Here is an 11,460-nt window from a genome sequence, read left to right as displayed (position 1 = left end):
TTTGCAACCACGAGCAGCTGTCACGGCAAAATCAAATGGGATTGTTTGCAACCACGAACCTGCGTTCGTATTGGTGAGAAATGTCGGCGAGACCCTAATTGTAGCAAGGCACCTGCCGATAGCACTGGCCATATCTGACAAACGATTTGATCATGATTATACTACTATTTGTATTTCATCAGACTCCTGTATGAAGGGCCAACAATGGGTGGGGTGGTTCCATAAGCAGAGACACTTATGCGAATCCACGGGAGGAATAGAGAATCTCCTTCCAGAAGAAAGTTCGTACATCTATATATATAAAAATGAAATGGTCTGTGTTCGTATCCGCATAACTCGAAAACGGCTGGATGGATTTTCTTCATTCCTTCAGCAGATATGTTCGTTATCGTTTCCGACGGGTTTATATAATATTTCCTCATGCGAAAGTCAAGGGTAAGATTGGGCAAATCGTGAAAAACTAAAATTAAGATTCGTATGGATATTTCACAAGGGCAGTTAACAACGCTACTATGCAGGACAACGTCTGCCGGGTCGACTAGTACAATATTATAATCTAGCCCTCGTTTCCCAGATTGACCCAATAGATGGGGAGAAGAGCCCGCCCTTTATCCACGAGATGTTAACAATAGGAAGTTGGCGATTCCACTCTTCCTATCCAAATCGCTTCAATCGGGTGCCCTGATGGTTGTTTTGTTTTTTTTTCTGGTTTATGGTATATAATCATATAGTTTCAATATAATTTGGTAAATATATATAATGGAATTCTCTCACCAAGTTTCCATTCGTATGTCCTGGATGATGGAGGATCTTTCTTCAACACTAGCTAGTTTTAGATTTATGCTATCCTCAGAGTATATTTCATTCTGGTTCAAAGATCGAAAAATAGACTTCTTGATTTCTGAAAAGATGAAATAAAAAGACGGATGGCAGAATCATACATAATAGCATGAGCATTTGAATAAATTCGAATGATTAAAATTGAAATTAAAATCAATATGTATATACTCTATACTATACTATAATACACCCTTTTTTCTTTTTTTCCTCTTTATAAACTATACTCTTTTTTCGAAAATTTTTTTTTTTAAATTTCGTAATAATCTAAGAATTTATAAACGTCATAATTGTGGCCGAAATCGAATGTAGCCAAAATTGAATATTTCCAAAACGAATTGGGTTGAACTGTGCTTGAAATCTTGATTTCAATAGCAGGAAACCATTAATTAGAAGAAATGCGATAAATGTAGTTAATATACAGTATATGATGAGTATCATGCCACCGAATTTCTTATAGCTTATCATATTCAAACCGGATGTGATGAGTTCATGCTTGGTGAAGCCTAGGGTATTTTGTTTAATGATTAAATTATGAATATCATGAATTTGGTAATAAGAAAACAGTTAATATAAAAATAGACAGTATAAATTATAATGTAAACGAAGATAAAACTGTGTAAATGTAATGTAAATTTAAAATGAACAATAGTGAAGCTAGTGCAATTTACTCCAACCCACCTGACAGTCCATCGTGTGACTCACACTTCAATCGACAGGTTAATTAATCTCGAGTAAGTCACACAATAAATCACTTATGTATCATTGAAATTTATTAACGTATCGCCAATAAATGACAGGCCCTGATGAAGATCCAAACCCTCGGATCGAAACGTTGGCAATGATTTGAAATTATCAACATTTTCATGTGACTGAAAGCCGAAAATCCTGAAAATTGTAATGTAAACAGTTCATTGAGTTCATTATTCCGTTCCATAAAAGTCAGTTTCAATTACATGTATGATGGATGTACGGAAAAGTATAATATAATATTAAGAATAGTACATAATTAGTATATTATCCATTCATGAAAACATCATAAAAATAGAAGTTAAACATTGAATTTAACAAATATAAAAATAATAAAATACAATGTAGGCCGTTACATATATTCAATAAAAATTATGTCCTACTGGTCTCCATAATGTAAAGAGGGGAATAAAAAAAAATATTAAAATGGATTTTTTTTAAAAACTCCTCGGATTTGATAAAAGTAATGAGCGGATGGAATATAAAAATATAAATATATGAAATACATACACTGTATCATAGGAAGCATCGGATTATATAGAAAGATGAAATTAGTATTAAGAATATTTGTGCTTATTCTGCGTCTCGTATGACTGGAGAATTGTCGATTTCGAGACGTCTCACACTTGAAAAACGTACCGCAGAAACGAAAAAAATGTACCGTAAACAACTGAAAATGCTCCCTAAAAAAAACTAAGATTTGCTAAGTACCTGATCACTTGCGCAGTATATTGATTTAAGAATAATTGTAAAATAGCTGAAGAAGTACCCTGAAATTGGCTATCATAAATTAGACTCCTATGCACCACTGCACAGCCCCTGGAGCACGAAGCCGATCGTCTGCTTGGCAACCCTACTCAACAGAAAATTGTTAAACTAATAAAAATGTCTGTGAGCAGGTTGGTGCACAATTTTGTAAAAATGTAAACAATGCATTATAATGCTTTGAATAGCGTGTAGACTAAGATTACATTTCTATAGGTTTATTGACGGAGCACTGTTTTTAGTTTAAGAAGCATTTTTTATTGGTTAAGGAGCATTTCATTTTTTTCACGGAGCACTTTTTTTTAATTTAAGGAACATTTCCTCAAGTTTAAGGAACATTTTTTATTAGTTTAACCCTTAAAGGCGCAAGGCGATTTTTTTAGAAATCGTCGAAAATATGTTTAACGTAAACAACCATTAAAATCATGAACATTAAACATATTTTCGGTTTGTTGTTTTAAAACAACATTGCGCATTTAAGGGTTAAGGAGAACTTTCCTTAGTTTTTGGAACATTTTTCTGTTGAACAGGGCTACCAAGCAAACGATCAGCCTCACACTCCAGGGGCTATACAATGGTGCACAAGAGTCTAATTTATGATAGTCAATTTCAAGCACCTCCTCAACCATTCCACAATAATTCTTAAATCAATCCACTGCGCAACTATTATTAATTACATAGAAAATCTCTGCTTTTTCAAGGAGCACCCTCAATCGTTTACGGCACATCTCCCTCGCCTCTACGGTACGTCCCTCAAATGTTCACGGAGCACTCCACATATTTGAAGGTAATCTGTTCAACAATTCAAGGAAAAATGTTGTTTTTCAAGAAGCATCCCTCAATTGTTTAAAGATTATTTCATCTGTTTTAATGGACAATTTTTGGGCTGCCATTATAAAAGTACGTTACAATAAGGTGAAAAAGATTTTAATATTTTCGTTATTTATCCTGTAAAATCGAGTTCCTCATGACACTTCATACTCTAACTTTAGGAGAAAGCGCACTTGATTTGAAAAAAAAGGTGAATTAAATTTCCTTGGAGTAGCATGTAAAATAATTTTCAATTTAGACCTTCTTTAGACTTTACCTTCTGCTGGGGTGAAAAAAAAAACTTCCAATCTACGCATAGTTTATCAAACAAGGATAAATAATTGTTTGTATACCTTCGTGCGGGGCTTCTTTTTACTCCGGGGGCTACTTTGGATTTTTGATTTTTTGAACAAATTAAACGGAAAAAATACCAAATTTGAAACAGAAAGTTGCCATCCAACTATCAACAAGACACCCGTTTGGTGATAATGACAATTTTATAGTAATTTTTGTTATAATTCTTGTTCTAAAATTTCCAAAATAGCTCCTAATTTGTCAAAAGAAGCCCTGCACGACGGTATTGGTAATGTGCGAAATAATAAACGAGAATTCGTCTGAGAATAAGATGGAATATGTTTTGAAAGCTCTGGTAACTTTCGGAGCTGAATTGGGTATACAGTATTACCACCGACGATGGCATATGTGCCCAAAATAATAATAATAATTAAAAAAAAAAAATTTCCGTTAGTATCAAGAGTTCTACGATAATTTAAAGGAATGAATATGTGTGTGTGTGTGTGTGTATACAAACTAACCCCCACTGTCTGGCAGTGATGTTATGGAAGAAAGCTGTCTGTTAAAACAGTCAGATTTAATCCGGGAGTTAGAAAGTGATAGCTCTACTGCAGCTCCAGTGACCCATTTCAGAGTGCCTGGTATTTCATGTCCACTCCGAGGTCACTATTACTAACAGTAAAGAGCTGAGCAGAATGGATACGTTTGCGTGCGTTTTGACAGTTTTTGCCATGGGAAAAGTGTCAAAACGCACGCAAACGTATCCATTCTGCTCCGCTCTTAAGCCCCGCCTGGTTATGCTACAGTTTATCAAATGGATAAATGTATCATAATCAAACTTCCGGATTCAAAATATATATTATATGTTTTGAATTCAGCGCGCATTTAGTTTAATTCATTATACATATATTTTCAAATAGTTGTTGTATCTTACCATTCCAATGTTCCTCACTTTTATTTACTGGTGATCCTCCTCGTTACACCCTATCCACTTCTCCTATTAGCAATTACCATGAATCGAGTTAATAATCAAATTGTCGAGAAGAGTGTAAACAAGTTAAAATTGTTGGGATAAATAAAATGATACGATCTCACAATTTATCCGGATTATAAAGCAGTGAATATAATGAATGTGTATCCTTGATATCTTCATCGAATACTCGCGTTGTGAACATGCAAAATTTCCATACGATTATAATTCTAGTCATTACTCAATTTTGCTCGTGTTTTTCGCATAATGAAATATCATATAAATCCGTCGGAAACTATAATTAACATATCTGCTGAAGGAATGAAGAACATCCATCCAGCCGTTTCGAGTTATGCGGAAACGAAATAACACAAATTACGTAACGCTGAAGGGGGAGGGAGGGGGTCAAGCCGAGCGTTATGAATTTTAGAAAGAACCTGAAGACCATTTCATCTTTATTACATAGAGAAGAAGATTATAACTTAAAACCACAAATACTTTAGGGACTTGGAAAAGAAAAGTAGAACTTAAATAGGTAATTATTCTGAAGAAATCAATCAAATTGGACGAGATGTATGACTATTTGGTGGCACTCACATCCCATAATGTCAGCTAAGCAGAGGTGTAAAACTGCCACCGGACACGACAAATTCGCAGCCATAGCTTGAGATCAACAAAGGGAATATGTAGAGCCACCAAGTTGATTCTACGTTGAATTGTTTTTAAAAAAGAATCCACAATTTCAACTAACACATAACCTCGCATGGGTTCACACACACAAAAGCTATGAATAAAAGAAGAATACTCCCTTGCGTCACTGAAACGTCGACGATCCCCATTGTAATCCTTGCAGCTTTTGATCGAAACCTGCGATCTTCTCATATTTCACTACACTTTTGTAACTTCACCATGTAATAGTTATTCGGACCACTCGAAATAGAAAAGAACACTCAAATTAGGAGATGGAAAAAAACCGTGACAGAAAATTTTACAGTAAACCATTCGCGGCAAAGCCTGCTGTTCCATAATTTAAAGGAATGAATATGAGGGTATAAATTGCAATAATACTCACGGAAACGATAGGAAGTGAATATCTATAATTGTACATACCGATACTATAAAAGCTTATGTTTCAATATGAGAACACACTTGTAATTAGAAACTTAAATAATTTACAGAAAATCATGCAAAGGAAAAGAAAGCAATGTCCAAAGCTCTTGGTACATCTGACTCCTCAACGTCGAAAAACGACGCATCAATTAAACGTGATTCACAACTTATTTTAACGGCCGTCAGTCGAAGCTATTATGATTAAATATATGTATGTGCTTTATTAGCACATTATTTAAAAAATACTAAATAGAGTCTAATAGAAATACTAAAAATATATATGAGGAAAAATAATTCTGACTGATAATACTTTCGCTTTCCGCAAACACCCTGTAGTAATGTTTTCCGTGCATCACTGCACCAGACTACGACGAACTCAATGGGATGATTTAGCATTGAAATTTAGCTTCCAAGTTTGCCAAGACTTCTTGCTGCGCCAGTTCAAAGTTTGGGGATCACCGGTGCGCCACCACCGCGGTGGCATTTCCATCTCCATCACCAATATATGTCAATCGTTCCGTCAGTTTTCAGGCTTGAAATGTTTTGTGGCAACAACTTTTGTTATATGCTTTCGTCCCAAGGTGTTCAAACATCTCCAGTGACATATTTTGATCGCGATATAAAATCAGTTAAAAATCCAATTTGCAAGAGCGCAAAAAAAGTGACAGGAAAATTTTATGTAAACCGTTCATCGTCAGCCTACTCTGACCACTGATCCTTCATATATAGTAGGTGCATATAAAATATTCATAAACGCTCCTGTTTACGACCATATGGTTCCAGCAGCCGTAGGAAAACATTCATATTCTGAATATATATTATGGACTCGAAATAGTTCGCTGGGGCCATAACATTTCTATCACAATGCAGATCTATTGGCTGTGCGCATTTGCACTGATCTCATCAGCACACAGATCTGCCGCGGTTCCGCTTCCCTGTTGTGCCTGCTGCTACTGTAGCTGTTCAGAAGAACCATCTGAAACTGAACGCAGTTACCCCGACAATTTCCAAAAATCTAGCATCGCAGACCAAGAAGACGACGTCCAAGAGGCCCGCTCGACGGGAGTCATAGCAAGTTGGATTTCGAGTATTTATAACTCATTTCGAAGTTGGCTTAAACCCGTAGTGGATCCCTTCATGGCAGGATATCATAATAAGAGCTTGAAGATTATTTATTCTTCCGGAACGGATGTGGCAACCAATGAACCACCAACAGAGCAGTTTGACACAACAACGAACAACTCAAGCGATGCACAATCATAGGCAGGAATGTTGATGGAGAATATGTGTTCTATGAGAAAATAAGTTATCCAATGGAAGCTTGATCAATGGCTTCTAAGCGTTTCTGCCGTTTCTGGTTTCTGTCTCATTTGGAGACATTAGAATTATAATGACAGTTTAAAAATTAAAAAATCACCCGGTTATAACAATGGCTGATGCTACCCAGCAATTCCAATAGGACATCGATGAAAAATGATTCGATAATTTCAGCTTAATTCTCCAAATAAGAAAGACCCTTAGGTTCGACGCTCACGTAGCGTCTTTTCAACGCTGCTTGATTTTTTTTATTCAGGTTGAAGCCGAAGTGGTCTGTGCGGTATATTAGAGTCTTCTACATTCAGCTCGGTCCATGGATACACGTCGCCAACCACGCAGTCTACGGAGGGTCCGCAAGTCATCTTTCACCTGGTCGATCCACCTTGCCCGCTGCGCACCTCGCCTTCTTGTGCCCGCCAGATCATTGTCGAGAACCATTTTTACCAGTTTACTGTCCGACATTCTGGCTACGTGCCCGGCCCACCGCAGTCGTCCGATTTTCGCGGTGTGAACGAAGGATGGTTCTCCCGGCAACTCATGCAACTTGTGGTTCCTTCGCCTCCTCCACGTACCGTCCGCCATCTGCACCCCATCATAGATGGTACGCAGCACTTTCCTTTCGAAAACTCCAAGTGCGCTTTGGTCCTCCACGAGCATCGTCCAGGTCTTGTGTCCGTAGAGGACTACCAACCTAATGAGCGTTTTGTAGATTGTCAGTTTGGTACGGCGCGAACTCTATTCGATCGGAGCGTTTTGCGAAGTCCAAAGTATGTATGATTTCCAGCCACTATGCGACTCCGAGAAATTCGGAGTATAATTTTCGGCAGTTACAAATTCTTCTACCACCTCGATTTCATCACCACCGATGCAAACTCGCGGTGGGTCTTCTCTTGAACCTCTTCCTATCATGTACTTCGTCTTCGACGTGTTGATGACTAGTCCGATCCGCTTGGCTTCCCTCTTCAGTCTGATGTAGACTTCCTCCATCTTCTCAAAGTTACGTGCCATAATATCTATGTCGTCGGCAAAGCCAAATAGCTGGACGAAGCCAAATAGCACATCACCCGATCCATCGCCGCATTGATCAACCGTGTCAGTTTATCCGGAAATCCGTGATCGTGCATTAGCTCCTTGATAAAGGTACAACATATGTAACCGGAACGTTGGATAAAAACGTAAAACCCGTTTTTGAGCATAAGAAGACTGGAAGCCATAACGTCAAACAACAACATCATAGTCGATCACTCTCAGAAAGTTAATGTTTTCCATGAGAGCGGGAGAGAGTTTCTAGTTAAAATGAAAATATTTTTCAAAGCATCTAAGGCTTTACATGGAGTGCTTTGCACGGTTCCTGTGATAGATAAGGCAGCAATTCTTAGCAGCTTACAAAGTGTAACTTGAGTCGTTTTTTTTGTGTTTTTAGCCACCAAACAAGTGACGCACAGAGGATTTTGGGTGTAACTATCACCCTTCACCCGTAACACGGTAGATCACTTTGACGTAGTGTGTTGCTGTGTAAGATCTACCAAACAGAGCCCTAGCTCCAGGGTTGGTCATTTCTCACACTTCGTCTTGAAATGTGTAGAGATTTTACAAATAAAGAGAAGTGTATTGATTCACACTCGAGAGCGTTCACACGCAAGTGTGATTGAAGCCAAGAGAAACATGATCGATAAAGAGTGAGAATATTTTCGGTCGCGTGTGTTTTGATATTGTGTACAAAATGGCCTATGTTTAGGCGCTCACAACAACGTATTTACTTGGAAGATTTAGAATATAGCCTAAATGTATGCATTTTGGTAAACAGCAAATTACCATTTTCCTGTACTCTTTACACTTGTGGACTTGTGCGACGAAGAGTGGATACTACGCACGCTCCTTCATACAAAGATAAAGTGTATTTCTGCACAATACACTCGGATAACAGATCGAGAAAAGAGAAGTTTTTACACCTTCTCTTGAATACTCCTCAGAGCGAACCAACCCTGCCTAGCTCAATCCATTTTTCTAGCTAGGGCAATAAGTTGTGGTAATTAAGGATTCATCGTATTTCGTCCTCGCTACCAACAGCAGTCTCAGAAATAAAACATAATTAATGTTACCTTGCAGACAGTTGAAAGACTCGAATGCCTCTTGTTTGAGGCTAGACTGTATGCAGTGGAAACAACTTTTCAAGCAGTTAGTTAAAAAACCTCGGTACCCGGTCCTAGGCTGAACTGACTGCTGGAAAATCGAGTTAGGGGTTTAAATACGTACTAACTCTTCTTGAACTGGTGAACAATGGTAGTGAGAGGAACACAAGGAAGTTCTTATTACTGACCCAATTCTCTTGCTTGAAATGGTCTTGTAGACAGAACAAAATCCCGGATTTCATTGTTTTACTGGTGATATTCTAGAAGCAAGACAAGGATGTGGCTAGGGCTCCGATGCATGGCCAAAACAGTATCACTGTTCTGTTTTCTCAAGAAAGGATTGATTTCCTATTGATAAGGGTCGCGCCTTCAATGGGATTGCTCTCTGTGAAGGGTCTAAATAGCGGGACCTTGTCATGGTGCTCTTGAGAAAACAAAACAACAACTGTATCGAAACCGATACTGCATTGCTTATCAATAGTAATGAAGTAATTCGACATGCACTTAAACACTAAGGATACGGGTAACGCTACAATAGATCTAATAACAGATCGTAGTGGCACACCCGAACAGGAAAAAAAATTACCCTTCAGTATCTACAGGGGATGGACAAAATAATTAGGATAGGCAAATTTTGGGCAAAATTAGATGTGTTGTAACTATCTTAGTTATCATCCGATTTTGACAATTCAGGCATGCCCGAACTAGAAAATTAATGCAGTTTGACGGTGTGTCCATAGAACTGACTATGGCCACCGGATTCCGGAGATATTCCGGGTTTGTCGGAGGTAGGTTCAAAACCGTAAATTTGAAGTGGATATTAGGAGAAGTTGTGGTTGAAAATTGGATAATATTAGTAACCACAAATGAAGTTGGGCTCTAGCTGATTGGAACCATATATTGAGATTTGGAATCGGACCAGAATCAAGTGAGATATGGCCATTTCTTTAAAATCGGTTCCGACCGATACTTATTAAAGGGGTCAGGCCACAACTTCATTTGAATCTCGCTTTTTGATAGATGGTCCACTATGATTTTATTCTAGAAGGCCTCTAATGCGTCAAGAATGAAAAACCAATTGAATAAACGGATCCTGGAGTCGCTGGGATGTCCCCGGGGAACCTGTGAATGGGGACATTTAAGTTTTAGCACCAAAATCAGCCATTCGACGACTCTTTTTTCATGGTTTTCGATCAGGAAGCGAAGTATGAATATAAAATGGTCCATTGACGGATTTGATCGCTTCCAGAATCTACGGATTGGCTCCGGGGAACCTGTTGAAGGGGACATTTTAGTTTTACCTCCAAAACCAGTCGTTCGATGGCTCTTTTTTCATGGTTTTTGATCAGGAAGCGAAGTATGAATATAAAATGGTCAATTTACGGTTCTGACCGCTTCCAGGACCTACGGATTGGCCCCGGGGAACCTGTCAAAGGGGACATTTTAGTTTTAGCAGGGGCCTTCTGTAGGCCTTGAAAGCGATCAGAGCCGTCAATGGATTATTTTATATTCATGCTTTGCTTCCTGATCGAAAACCATGAAAAAAGAGCCGTCTAATGACTGGTTTTGGTGCTAAAACTAAAATGTCTCCTTTGACAGGTTCCCCGGGGCCAATCCGTAGATCCTGGAAGCGATCAGAGCCGTCAATGGACTATTTTATATTCATACTTCGCTTCCTGATTGAAAACCATGAAAAAAGAGCCGTCGAACGACTGGTTTTGGTGGTAAAACTAAATTGTCCCCTTCCACAGGTTCGCCGGGGCCAATCCGTAGATCCTGGAAGCGGTCAGAGCCATCAATGGACCATTTTTTATTCATACTTCGCTTCCTGATCGAAAACCATGAAAAAAGAGCCGTCGAACGACTGGTTTTGGTGGTAAAACTAAAATATCCCCTTCCACAGGTTCCCCGGGGCCAATCCGTAGATCCTGGAAGCGGTCAGAGCCATCAATGGACCATTTTATATGCATACTTCACTTCCTGATCGAAAACCATGAAAAAAGAGCCTTCGAATGACTGGTTTTGGTGGTAAAACTTAAATGTCCCCTTCCACAGGTTCCCCAGGGCCAATCCGTAGGTCTTGAAAGCGGTCAAAGCCGTCAATGGACCATTTTATATTCATACTTCCCTTCCTGATCGAAAACCATGAAAAAAGAGCCGTCGAATGACTGATTTTGGTGCTAAGACTTAAATGTCCCCATTCACAGGTTCCCCGGGGACATCCCAGCGACTCCAGGATCCGTTTATTCAATTGGTTTTTCATTCTTGACGCATTAGAGGCCTTCTAGAATAAAATCATAGTGGACCATCTATCAAAAAGCGAGATTCAAATGAAGTTGTGGCCTGACCCCTTTAATAAGTATCGGTCGGAACCGATTTTAAAGAAATGACCATATCTCACTTGATTCTGGTCCGATTCCAAATCTCAATATATGGTTCCAATCAGCTAGAGCCCAACTTCATTTGTGGTTACTA

This window comes from Armigeres subalbatus, chromosome 1, assembly GCF_024139115.2.
Source record: "Armigeres subalbatus isolate Guangzhou_Male chromosome 1, GZ_Asu_2, whole genome shotgun sequence".
In the NCBI taxonomy this organism is placed as follows: Eukaryota; Metazoa; Arthropoda; class Insecta; order Diptera; family Culicidae; genus Armigeres; species Armigeres subalbatus.
This window is presented reverse-complemented; position numbering follows the sequence as displayed.